The 14667-nt window shown below is 43.6% G+C and overlaps 1 protein-coding gene across 2 annotated transcripts in view; it reads right to left on the bottom strand.

The window, feature by feature from the left end:
• The window catches only part of LOC138452876 (tetraspanin-4-like), a 312157-nt gene that overhangs the window by 165043 nt on the left and 132447 nt on the right, over positions 1 to 14667 (bottom strand). The gene's annotated exons all lie outside the window — the stretch shown is intronic.

Below are 14667 nucleotides of genomic sequence, written 5' to 3'. Positions count from 1 at the left end.
ATATCCCCAGGTTGAACACCTTAACACCCTCTGCTAATAACAACCCTGATAACAATCAGTCCATCTTCCTACTTCCACACTATGGCTATGTAGTGGTGTGTGGTTGAGACCCCTCCAACCTGGGTTCAGCAGAAGATACTCCACAGTAACGGCACTCATTCACGTGTCCCACTTCCTCACCAATTTCCATCACGTCAATCATTCGATTCGCAATCTACTTGACCTCTCTGCAGCCTTCTGCCCTGTAGACCTACCCCTCTCCTACACATCCTCACTAATACTGGCATTTGTGACTCTGCCCTTGAATATCAGACTGGTGCTCCTATATCCTATGGAGCATCAGCAATTGCACTAGTTGTGTGTTCCGTTGGGGTCCGTACTTGGCCTATTTCTTTTCATACTCTACTCTGCCCCCCCCTGTCTCGCTACCTCCCTCGGTAAATGAATCACTTACTTTGGCATCTCATCCCACTTTCTCATCAATTACACCAAAATCACCTTCTCATGGTTTAACGACTAGGGACTCTGAGATTTTCTAGCCATCTTTAACCCTTCCAGATCTAAAGTAGCTTCCCTTCCATAGTAAAAGCTGACCGGCCTCTCCCTTTGTAAAGAGCCCACCCTCCGACCAGAGTACCTCAGCTACTTCCATCTCATCACCTCCACGTTCTTTGAGGAGTCACTGAGCGGACTACAGTCTTTCAACCGCAAGAGCAGTTTAGCAGACACAACCACCTGAACTCTGTCAATCCAGATTCCAATGAAACGACCACCACAAGGCAGTCCTCATCCTTGTCAGTGGAAATCATAATCTACTTCTACTTGGATCTTTTGAATCTCTGGCCAACATGCACTTTCTAATATCCTTAACACACACACACACACATGGTCATCTAGGAAAGAGTCCACCAATAGTTGATAACTTTCCTCGGCAACCAACATCAATGTATCTAAATGTTACCGTCAAGGTGTTCCTTCGAGTTCCTCCCTCTCACGAATGGTCACCAACCTCTACTTGGAACCCCTAGTAATCCTCCTTGCCAATGGCAGAATGCATCAGTAGGTTAATGGCACACAGTATCTCAGGAAATGACACAACATTCAACAACCTAAATCTCAAGTTATTCCCTCATTATTAACTCCAAAACTAAATTCATGCTAGTCACAAATGACACTACACACCCACACATCCAATCATCATGGCTCATGGAGATTGCTTCTAAAAGCTGCTCCTCATAACTGTGCAAAGTCACTGGGATGCCATATCGATAAGAAACCCATGCTTCAAGTTGCACATGCCGGAACTTGGATAGTCTGGTTTCAGTTGCGGTCTCTGACCCCACCCCCCCCCCCGGCCTCCAAAACCAGGCACAAGATCTAACCCGTCCTTGTACAAAGTTATTTTCGAGCTACCCTACCTTACTGATCCTTGTACGGTCTCAGCTGGATGCCGGCAATGCCCTATACTAACTGGTTCACAGGACACCTACCTAGCCCCATCACAGCTCCATTGCATGCCTCGACATGGGTCATCAAAGGGCAATGCAAGTTCGATAACCCAAACTCTGATCACATGACACTGGCCACCCCTAAAAACCAGAATATTCTTCAAATCTTCCTGGCAGTCATGTGGCATTTCCCTGTACACCTGGTAGATACATGCTTTCTCTATGGCTGCATTCAAGGCAATAGAAGTCAATCAATCCTAAGATCAGGGCTTCAAACATGCGAAATAAGATGATTTGGAGGCAAACCTTCCCAATCTACGGCCCAAGACTGTACAACATCTCCCTCCAAATCAGACTTGCCGTCTTCCTCATACAATTCAGAAAAGAGACAGAGTGACACCTGTCCAAGGACTACTTACTCCAGCTCACCCAATATCTATGCAGGAAGCAACTCCTAAAAAACATACACATTCTCCATGCCACATCCAGCATCCCATCATGGCCCTCGCGCTACTCTAACACGATTACACAGTTTCTTGAAGTTTGTCCTCATGTACCCAATTTTGTTGAAGGTTACTGCAACCCTCCTGATGCTATGCACAACGCTCCAACGCCTCCCAAAGTCGGTCCACACTATACATGAACACTACATAAGTATATAAATAAAATAAAATAAAGGGCTGGGCAAGGACGGTCTCAGAGTTGAAACCAGTGACGCAAGAACCGTACTGGAGGCCCTGCCTCTGATACTAGCAGTGTCTCAGGGTCGGAACCCACACATTTCAAGTGTCAGTCGCAAAAAAAGAATCTGTTTTGTTTTGTGATGTATATTATTCCTCTTTGATTCACAATCAATCTTTTAGGCATCAAATTGATTTTTTCTAAGGAGATTTGCAGTGACCATATGTACAGTTTTTTCCTGTTGACAAGACTGGATTGTATAACTTCTGTAAAGGGTTCAGGGGAGGTGAACTGCTATGTTGTTGCTGAGAAAAACAATTAAAATTATATATATATATATGCTGTTTCCATAGGAAGAGCACTTTTTGGGCGGCCTATAACTCCGCTCCCCTTGGACGAATCCTCACCAAACTTTGCAAAAAAAAGTATATGGGCCACTCTGATTTTCTTTTGCAAAGTTTGGTGATGTTTGGTGCAGGGGGGGGCAAAAGTTATGGGGGGTCCCAAAACATCTTTTTTTCCCATAGACTGAATGGAGGAAAAACCTTGCGCACGCCTACGGGTGAAACCGCTGGATGGATTTTCACCAAATTTGCGGCAGGGGCAGGGGCTTGGTCCCGAAAGCGTTTTTTGGTAAATATGGTGACAATCCGTCCAGTATTTTCCTTTAAAACGACCAAAAAATATGTCTCAAAAAATGTGTGATATCTATGTCCGCTCCACGGTCACACTTCCTTGTTCACTCAGCGGACAAGATCTGATTGGCCAGGGGGTGGCGTCATGACCGCGGACATGTGACGTCTTCGCCGATTGGCTGCAGCGAGCCGTGATGTGCATCAGAATGTGTGGATGCGCCCGACATCTTGGATCCGACGACAGCGCGGTCGCCACCAGAGGTGAAATGCTGTTTCAGAAACTCTTTTGGTCTCCTACAGTGCTTGGGGAGGTTCAGAGAGTAAGAGATGGGTGAAATACTATACTTGTTTGGGCGGCAAGTGTTAATGATGTATTCGCCATGCCCGCCTTCTCCAGAATGTTTGTAAGTACTGAAAATGAGGGGTCTCATAAGGATAGTACTTCAGTCCGTGCTGTGTGCAGGCAACTTCAAATTGTTCTAAGGACACGCGTGGTGTTAGCGAACATTACAATTGAGTACATGCTGAAGTTACTATTTGTGTGCTACTAATTCATACACCCCCATGGGTGTGATATTCTGCGGTGGGTGTGGCCAGGGCCTAGAGTCTTGGGTGCATGGCCGTAGGCCATACTCCCAAGACGCTAGGCCCTGGCCACAACCACATTTTATAAATAGTGTACTTCTATGGTGCATGCTGCAGTCATTGCCTATGTTTATATATGATTAGGTTTCTGTATTAACAACAACACTCCAATAGAATGATAGTAGATGAGTACATTCTTTAATAGATTAAGTAGTTCATGATAGGTCTCCCGATCACTCCTGACATCGTGTTAACAATATAAACACAACTCCTTGTAGAGACTTTTCTTCAAAATGCATTTCACGTGTGATGTCATCAGTGATGTCATCAATGGCATTTGTGATGTCATCTTTGATGTCCTGGGTGTTAGTCTTAGTAGTGCACGGTGGTGGCGCGAGTTATGGTTGCTTAGCTTACCATAACTGGCAAATTTCAGGGGGTTTTCGGTTTTACTTGGAACCATAACGTCTGTTTAACAACATTTTTTCTTTGAATATATATCATGATCATGAATTAATTAGTGATGAAGAGTACTGGTTTTTGAAAAAACCTTTTCCAGTTACCCCATCATCTATTTTAACCCTAAAATTCATAAGAGGCTTGTAGACCCTCCGGGTCGTCCCATAGTATCTTCTATGGGCAGTCTTCTAGAAAACACCTCGAAATGTTTAGATCATTTCTTACAGCCATTTGTGACTAGCCTTAGCTCTTATATACGAGACACCTCTGATCTACTCATGAAATTACATGATATCGACTGGGAACCAGGATACTTGCTTGTATCGCTAGATGTAGTCTCATTGTAAACATTGATTAAACAGAGCTGGTATCAAGGCATGCAAACATTATCTAGAGACTAGATCCATTAGCCACAGACAACATAATGATATGCTGTTGGAAATGTTGCAGTTCTGTTTGGAACATAATTACTTTCTGCATGAGGCTTCAATATACAAACAAACCCAAGGCACGGCTATGGGGTCATGTATGGCCCCAACCTATGCCAATTTATACATGGGAGGGTGGGAGTCACAAATAGCGTGGGCTGAAGAAAAAGAAAGATTCACAAAACATATAGTGGTATGGCATCGCTTCATAGACTATCTATTTCTAATATGGGATGGGTCAGAAGAACTACTATATATGAATATTCTGAATGATAATCACCTGAATCTTGAACTCACATCTGTTCAGAACAGAAAGGTACTGGTCTTTCTGAATGTGAAGTTCATTGTTGTTGACAACATATTGACCATGAAACTTTTTCGAAAAGAAACAAGCTCTAATTCTACGCTACACGCTTTGAGTCACCACCCAACAGTGCTCAAGAACTGGATCCCATATGGAGAGTTCTTGAGAGCGAAGAGAGCCTGTAGCACTGAACAGAACTATCAAGAGGAGGCCCAATATATAGGCCAGAAGATTGTCAATCGTGGTTACAAAAGGAAAGTTGTAGCCGACTGTTTTGACAAAGCCAAAGACATAAAAAGAGCGGAATTGTTTAAAGCAAATAAAGTTGCTAAGAATGATGATATTATATTTATTACCAACTTTAATTATCAGGCTAGAAACATCAAGAATATAATGAGTAAACATTGGAATGTGCTTTTGAGAGACCCAGATCTTATTAAAGTATTGAGAACTGCCCCAAGTGTTACCTATCGCAAAGCTCCTACCTTGAAAACTATTCTGTCCGCCAGTATGGTGATCACAGAGAATATTACATTTGAGAGTCACTTTATGAAACAAGAAATTGTGGGGTTTCGGAAATGTGCGAACTGTAAAATGTGCAATTTTGGTTCTAAAAAGCCTTTTATCAGTTGCAATGGCATAAAATGGAGACACAAACATAAAATTACGTGTACCACCAAGTTTGTAGTATATGCAATTACATGTGCATGTAGGTTGCACTATATTGGATCAACCATAGGAGCCCTCAAATTGCGCATACTACAAAACTATAGAGCGATCAAAAATGGGGACCTTACCAATCCCCTGACGGGACATTTTATTGAAAGACACAATGGTGATGTAAAAGCTATGTCATTTTTGGGGCTTGCCCACATTCCACTACACAAGAGACTGGGCAATCGGGAACTCAAATTGCGTCAGTTAGAAGAAACATTAATATGCAAATTTGATACTTTAAGACCCCTGGGATTGAATATTGACCCGGAAATCTTTGTGTTCTAACAATGAATTCATGAAAGGATATCTTGGACACTGTGATGATGTATTCGCATGTTGATTAACTTTAGTGGTTTAACCATATACTTATATGGGATATGTTAGATTTTATGATGATGCACTTGCACTGTATTGGAATGTCCATGCTCTAATTTTGGAGGTAATGCTGCTATTTGTGCATTATGCATGTTTTTGCTAGTCATTTATCTTGCACTTTATTGGATATCAAAGATATGTTGAGATCTAGGTAGATCAATGAGATCTGCCTTTTCACTTAGAAAATTGGACGAGGCCCTTTTATGGCATATCATATACATAGGAAGGTCATGTGACGATACTTTTAAACAGGGAGATGTGCTGCGTTCATCTCTGGCTTCTGTTAATAGCACTCCCAGCCATGGGGTGTAATGGTCGACTGTTTTCATCATATAGGATGAAACTGAACCATTTCATGAAATTTTGCGCACTTGCGCACAAACACATGATAGGCAGCTTCTCCCTCGCGTCTCTGTAATTCTCCAATACAGAATTGATCTGCTAAGGGGATAGTATTAACTCTAATCTATGGAACCTTGAACTAATTCATAGATGGCCGCGGCTTCGCGCACTTGCCACAACAGCCGCTTGCGATCACATGATCGGCTACACGAGAGCGAATGGGAGGAGCCTAACAACAATGCCAGTCCACTTCCTGCTTTTTAAAACGAAGGCGTTTTCACGTACATGGAAAGAAAAAAGCCTGAGGAAGCTTAAATTTCAAGCGGAACGCGTGGCGGTTTCCACCCTGGTGGGGTGAGTGCTTTTACAACCTGTATGCCAGCAAGGGAGGTGTGGTTAAGATGCCTACCCTTTTTAAGCCATTAGGCAGTGTTGGTTGCACAAGATTTTTAGTAATTAAATGAAATACTTTTTTGAGAAAGCGGCTTGGTCGTGTGTGCAGGGATCATTGTGTGACATGTTATTGCTGTTTTATTTTTGAAGTGTTACAACCTTCCTTAACACATGTATTATATATAGCAGTGAACACAAACAAAGGGGCTACACATGTGATATCATCAGTGATGTCATCAATGACATTTGTGATGCCACCTTTCATGTCCTGGGTGTTAGTGTTAGCAGTGCACAGTGGTGTGGGCAGATATGGTTGCTTCGCTACCATAACTGGCGAACTTCAGGGGTTTTTCGGTTTTACTTTGAACCATAATGGCACATTTGTAAAGTTTTTTAGTGAATTGCACAGGTTTTTAGTAGTGCAATTTAACCATGACAACGTTTTTTTGGAGTGAATATATATATATATATATATATATATATATATATATATATATATATATATATATATATATATATATATATATATATATATATATATATATATATATATATATATATATATATATATATATATATAACTACTGTGTTTTCAATAAGCTCCCAGAGGTTATGAGACATTTAATTCAAGATGGCAGAACCCAACACCATGTGTTTTTTATTTTTAGAAACACATACAGCAGCGATGATAAGTGCCCTTTCTTATCATTTCATCACATGCAGCAATACGGGCATTTGTTAAAGGAGTATCTAAAATTGAATCTTCTCCCATTCGGTATTCAAGTCTTTTTTAACAAAAAACGAACCCTGGGTGTTGCAGAATATAAAAGGCATAATTTAGTCAACTGCCCACCAAATACAGCCGCAATATATTGATATCAACTATCACGATAGCCCAAAAAAACAGTAAACTGAATCTTAAAGAATTACAAATTTCACAACAATCCTTTTTGCATTATTTGGCTAAAGGTGATACCATAGACACACCGAACAACATTACTAAAGAGTTTGCTGAATTAAGGACTTCACTGTTAACGCAATAGCACATTACTTGAAGAAGGGCATGCACATTTTCAGGAAGGAAACAGCACTCCCCATTTTAGTAAAGGAGTACCTCTGCACTACTAAACAGGAACAGAGCTTTCAGAGGGGCGATAAACAATTCAACCCTAAAAAGAAATGGGTGACTTACTCAGGCGCATCCTCTAGTACATCAGCTCACCTCAATTTAAGGGGCTGCCAGCCTTTTTAAAGAGGCAGGCCTTGGAAACTGCTATTGGAGTTAATGTAACCAAAAACACTGAAGTCACCCAATGTGGCGTTAACACCCGATCCGGCGGACCGGATCAGGTGTTAAGGCCATTAGCACCCCGGGTTACCAAAGCGACAACCAGGGGTGCTAAAAAAAAAAAAAGAAAAGGTTTGTGTGTTTAATAGGATGCCGTGTGTAGGCCGTTGAACAAGGAAAATCCTTTCTAAAATGGCTGCCATGGAAACTGAGCCCTTCTTCCCTTTCCATGGTGGCCAACCGGATCGCTCAGAACAGCGGGGATCAGCTGCATGCAGCGGCCAGTGCCGAATGGTAAGTGGAGGGAGGGGGAGTTTGGGGTATATTAAAAAACAAATGGCGGCCCGCTGCAGGTAGGCAGCCTGCAGGTTCCGTAGAATGCAGACTGAGATCAGTGATTCCAGCCTGCGTTCTGCAGAATTTGATTGGCTGTAGCCCCATCCCCGCCCGGGTGCCAATGGATATTTTGCACAGGCAGATGAGCGTAGAGGATGCAATAATACTAATTTAAAGTTTACTTGGATTTGAAATCTATCCAATAGGAAATTATCACAACTGAACAAATCATTTTTGAGTAAGGGGCATTTGTTTGTGCGTAGCCATGCGCCTATCTTCGGTTTTGAAAAATAGTTGTGTGGATTTCTGCCTACCATCTGAATGTAGCATTTTAGTGATAATGAAATGGTCCGTCAACCAGATGCAATGGGCTTAAGAACAAAATCCACTTTTATATCACCAGAACTAGTTTTTCTAGAAAATGGTCACATGTGGCGTCCATTCTTAAAAATTATGACTGGTATTACATATAGAAATTTTTATACAAATCGACATATTCGCATCTAAAATGGACTAGGGCACTTTTTATGAAACAAAAGAACATGAATTATAAAAGCTAGTGATAGCACAGATTCAGATAATGGGACGGTAGTTCTGTGTTGATGGGAGAATGGATGCAGGGGGTAATTGGGTAGCATGGGTGGCACTGGGCCCTACCAGGGCCAATCAGAGCCTGCCCATGTCTGTACAAACCCTTGCTGTGGATGCCAGGTGGCATGACATCCTCTGGACAGGGATTTAATTAATGCACAATGGTTGGAAGGGCCAATGAGGGAGCTGCCTGCTTCAGAAATGGCTGCTCAAGGACAGAGCCCAGGCAAAATGGTGGTCCAAGTGGAGGGACTTTCTTCAGCTGAACTCCAGCTCCCTCAGGGAGTGAGCAGGTGGTGCTGATAGCAGGCTTCTGGGATGCACTGAGGCGTATTACGAGAGATATCCGACACAAGAAGCAATTGCAAATAATGATAAATAACCCTAATGAATTGGTTTCCATTAATCGCAACACACTGAGGTTGCCTGCTTTTACAGGCTACCAAAATAGTTGAGGATGCAGAAATTCACATACAAAGACCAGAGATATTGAGTTGTGGATGAATAATGGAGCCACTTTCTAGCTACAGATATTTCTTTGTAGATTCCCTAATGGAGAACACGCACACTTATCTGAGGGGTTCAAGGGATGTAATTAGACACATTGCACCAGTAGTGATTAGAGATGTGCTACCTGTATACATGTAGTGCATTATGAAACAAAGCATAAGTAAAAATAAATGTAATAAACAGCTGTGACAAGGTCACCAGTTTCTCACCTAATGGGGGAGAAAAGGAAACTCGTTGAGTCAAGTGGCTGCCTGATCCAAGATGCAACCCCATGGAATTGGTACAAGAGGGTTTCCCTGGCACTCCCCCAGTCTTCACTGAGTTAATGTTAAGGGGGTCACAACGGCCCAACCCATCACTGAACACACATATGGCGCAAATATAGTGCATCAGAAACAAGACTAAGGGTTCACAAGGGTCTAAAAGAGGCAGCCAATGTCGTTTTGAAAAGGAAAACGCAAGAACATATGCCACACGAAAGGTGAGGTGAATATGTGAACTCAGAAGCTGCTTTGCACTGTGCATTTGCTCCCTGCTGCTCCCCGCAGGGTCAGAGCAGGACTTGGCCAACAGACTCGGTAGGGTTCGCTAGCCCCAACATAGAGCGTGGACCACAGCTGAAGTAAAAACAGGCGGCAGTCTCAGTGTACATGCTGTTTGAGTGCTCACGTAGAATAGAAAGGAAGACACTTACTGCTGAGCAGGGGAGTCGAGACACAGGATCAGATGGCCACCATAACCTTTCTAGCACGTACCAACAAGGTGGCTAGGGTTTATGGAGACTCACGTCACAGGGCCCAGTGAGATCCCCATTATTGGAAAAGACAACTAACAACACATTAGAACGAGGGGACAAAGCCACACACATGGAGAGGAGATGGATCCATTTGGTAGTTCTGCGTTGATGGGAGAATGGATGCAGGAGGTAATTGGGCAGAATGGTTGGCATATATATATCACAAACGAGGGCAGTAATGTGAAAACAGACCAACAGAACAGTGACCGAACTCATCAAGTACACCAGAGCTGTATAAAAAGTCAGAAGCCTCGTGATAATGTGGGTGGTAGGATACTGAGAGAGAAGACCGAGCAGGGGAACTGTAGAATTGAACCTAAGTTGCCTCCGGGTAAGCCAAAAGGGTGCCAGAAGAAGCTAAACCAAGTAGGCCATGTGTTAGAACAGGTCAGGTAAAAACAAAACGGCAGACAACCTGAGCACAGAGGTTGGCAAAAGCCATGCCTTCACCAAAAGAAGTTAAAAGGACTGTCAACTGGGAGCAGAAACCCATATTCTGGTGGACAGAACTGCAAGACCATCAGTCAAATAAAAACCTTTCACTTTTCTGAGGCATTGCGGGGCAAAATCATCATGAAATAACTAATCGAGGAGGATACAGCTAGACCAGAACCCTTGGGCAAGGCTGTCTAATAAAAGGGCTTGTCCCAGCAGAAGTTTCCAGGACATGATTCCCTCCAGGAGACAACGTGGGAAGGTTGGCCTGGTGGTATAAAGACAAATACCCCAACCAGAACAACAGCAATGACTAAAGAAGTCTGTTGGGGCACTTTAAACTCCCTGTGACTGAGTAAATACTACCCTGTGTAGACACATAGGCAAGCCATATATAGTTCATTTTCAAATAAATCATTGATGTCATGGGTGTTAGTCCTTGCGGTGCATAGTGGTAGCGCGAGTTATGGTTCCTTAGCTTACCATAACTGCGAATTTCTGGGGGGTTTCGGTTTTACCTGTAACCATAAAATCCCTGTAACAACGTTTTCCATTGAATTTCATAGGTTTTTACTAGTGCAACCTAACCATAACGTCCCTTTAACGTTTTTTCATTTAATTTCATAGGTTTTTACCAGGATACCCTTCGTTTGCAAAGGTGTACTGTACAACATACTGAACCCGCTGGCACCATGTTAATGCACGCAGCAGTTGCAGACTATGCATCTGGTCGCAGACATCTGGTGGCATCCAACCTGCTTAGAAAGGCAGCGGCTCTCATACATAGTGGTACCATTCAGCAAACACAAGGAACACATACAAACAGCAGCATGTACATGAATTGCAAGGGGAAATACAGAAGGTCTGCAAACTGTGCACTTATTAAACAAACAGCACAAAGGCATAGGGAGTACACCATAATGGAATGCGCCAAGAGAAGCGACTTCTGCCTTCAACAATCTTACCGCACTGCTGCTTTGCATATGAACAAAGAACGATCATCCAGAGTAAGGACTGGAAAGTATTAAGACCATTGGTACGCACCACAGTCTGAAACATAAAATATGTCATATCTATTGCTTCATGTACGCCTAACAGATTTCTTTCCCTTTAAATGAACATATTGGAAAGGAAAGCAAGGCAGCACAAGCGGCACCCCTTCCACAACAGTATACGAGCACAGGAAAGGAAAATCTCCGTAAAAAGCAAACTGGACAGCTTGGAAGCCAAAATGGAACAATTGGTGAACAATGTTGCCGCCTTAAAAGACAACGTACAAGGACATTATGGACCAAATAAAATACCACTGCCCGACCTGCACGTGTACCCGTTCCCCATTTCACAGCCCGCCATCACCTCAAAATCTGTGTGATGTGAGACTCTACGATGATACCTCAATCCCTTCTTCCTCTCTTGACAAACTTGTGCAAATCCCCAATTCCTCACAATATGTGTCCACCTCTGCTACCCCTTACCTTTCCTAATAGTATGTATGAATGTGTGGAAGTAAACACAATGCGTCTCTCCACGTCAGCCTGCCTCACTACGCAGAGTAATGAAAAACAATCTTACCACCCCTTCCTGTAAACCACACCCTCAGTACCTGATTGGGTGATTCCAACAGTCCCATTTCCATTGGCCAGCATAGTGACAAGCGCAGAATGTGGCACGTGCGCTTCCCCAAGTACAGCGAGGGCCACGCCCCAGTAAAGCAGGAGCAGCCCTTCCCTTTCCACTATTTTCTGTCCAGGACTACCTCATTGGGTACTGTTAAATAGTCACACACGCATCCACCAATCACATCAAAGACGTCAGCATCTAACACTGTCAGTTCAGTACAACACTTCATATGTACAGTTCACACATTCAGACTGCAAGTGTTGTGTGATTCGAAAGCAGTAGAACGTTCAGTAGAACTATGCAAGATTTCTGCATCCACATTCATCCACATAGGCCCCCATCACCACAAAGTAGAGGTATGATAAGGTTTCTTGCAGTATGTTTACAATTATGCTATAAATGCCTCTGAGCATGGTATCTGCCACTGAACGTCCATTACGTACTTAAAATACATACTGTTTTTTCTCCCATCACCTACCATCAAGTGGCACTTCAATGCTATATGCTTTCAATGTTTTCATTTACCCAGATCAGCCATTGAAATATCCAAACAGCAACTCTCTTCTGTCCTTCTGACAATGCTGCAATTTCCTTTCCACACTAAGCCATCTCCTACATAAATTGTACAAATATCGAACAAAAGCAACACTGAATGTATCTTAAGCAACCTAAACCAAGTTCCCAGAAGCTCGCTGTCTTCACAGCTGTGGGTCTCTGTAGGCTGGACTATTGCAACAGCCTCCTTCTAAATCTGCCTGCTTCCACTCTCCGCCCTCTGCACCTCATCCAGAACAGGACTGCGAGACTTGTCCTTGTTCTCAAGCCCAGGGATCATAACTCTCTTGGGCTGAAATCTCTGCACTGGCTCCCACTGTCTGCGAGGATTAAGTGTAAAACCCTTTGCATTATCCATAAGACCTTCTGGGTCCTGGGGCCTCAATACCTTCAACTCTCACTTCCTAAATATCTCCCTTCTCCAGCTCTTCGTTCATCCGCCTCCCAACTCCTTCAGGGCCAGTCCCTTCCCCAAGCAACGAGTTGGTGGTAGATCTCTTTCTTCGGCTGGGGACTCCCTCTGGAACAGCCTCCCTGCCTCCCTGAAACTTGAGGACAACCATCTCCGGTTCTGGAAGCACCTCAAATCCTCTCTCTTTGGTTCTGCTTTTTGTCCTCTTCTCCCCTGCTAACTTCCTGGCTGAAACTGATTCTGCATTGGTTACCTGGCCACCCTCTGATCTTGGGCCCAGGCCCCTCCCCCACCAGTCCCACCCCTGCAGTGCCTTTCTGGCAACCCCCGCACTTTGGGACTGCTTTCTGTATCCCTAACAGTCCCATTACCACCTGATGTCTGCACTTATCCTTGCCACCAGCAGCCTGTATTTTTTACTTATTGTTATGTATTCTTTTTCCCATGTGCTGCTCTTTCCCCTCCCCCTACCCATGCACTTGCGCAATCTCAGGGACACCTGGCCTAGTAGGATCGTTGTCTCTGTCTCCCCTGTTCCCCCTCCCTTCCCTCATCGCGCCTTGAAACACTTGTATATAGGCATGTTATAAGAGCCATATTGTATACACATTGCATGCATAGCGACAGGATGCCTGCCACGTACCTTGCACACTTCACAGATTTCTTTGCGCAGTAACCCATTTCCTACAGAATTCGCACAAATATCGCACGCAAGCAGCACTGAATGTATCTTAGCAACTTAAACCAAGTACATACACTGCATGCATACACACAGGATGCCTGCCCCTTACCTTGGACACTTCAACCATAGCCTTCTGCATGTCTCTGTACAAATACACCTTCTGCCACAGTTGTTGCGTGCACACCACAACCAGAAACCTTATTGAGCAATGCCCTAGCCTCCACAGTCCCATTTCCATGCCTGCCATCCTGAAAAGGCCTGGATGTGGCATGTGTAATCCTGAAACTACTGTGGAATTTGCGGCGTTATCCTGCTAGGAACGAGAGGGGGGGGATTTGAAACAGGGTAGGGGATTGGGTCTTTTAGTCGTGGCTCTGAAAAGGTTTTTATTTTTTTCATGCTTTTATATTTACGTACTTGCAAACAACCTTTTTTGTTTTTTCTCTTTATATGAGTTTCTGTTTGCTGCTCCTTCTAGTCAACGCTTCTTACACAGTGTAAAAGAACATAGCATTGCCAATGACGGTCAAAGAAATGCCATTTCCATGGAAACAGTGCATATTTTGTGACTTCATGAACTCCTAGTGGGTGGGCAACATCCCATCAGTACACATAAATTCACACATGCTTCTGTTTATAAAACACCTTCCGAGCTCTGGCTGGGGACAAATTACACTGACATGGTCCCATACTTCTCTTGGTGGTATGCATGAGAAAACGACCCTGGCAGTCGGAAAAATCTGCATCACTACATTCAGCAACTTCTTCAGGTGACAGAGCAAACGTCCACATGACATGTAACCCAAATGTACACTTCCATAATGCACCACGACAACATTAACAGTAGCGACAGAGGCCACATATCTGCAAATGTCAACCATCCCGCCGAAACTGCACTCAGAGACTGCCCCACAAAGCCTCCACTCCTTCCAACCCGAAATTAGCAGCAACCCCTCTTGCACAGCATACCGGTGCAGATCTTGCACAAAGGTATCCACCCACGATCAGCACTGTGCGTGTCTCCATCTCTACGAACCTCACTACACACAGTACTTGAAAAAAATAGTACCTCCCC

Source organism: Ambystoma mexicanum, chromosome 1p (genome assembly GCF_040938575.1).
Source record: "Ambystoma mexicanum isolate Mex_15411 chromosome 1p, UKY_AmexF1_1, whole genome shotgun sequence".
NCBI lineage: Eukaryota > Metazoa > Chordata > Amphibia > Caudata > Ambystomatidae > Ambystoma > Ambystoma mexicanum.
This window is presented reverse-complemented; position numbering and strand designations above follow the sequence as displayed.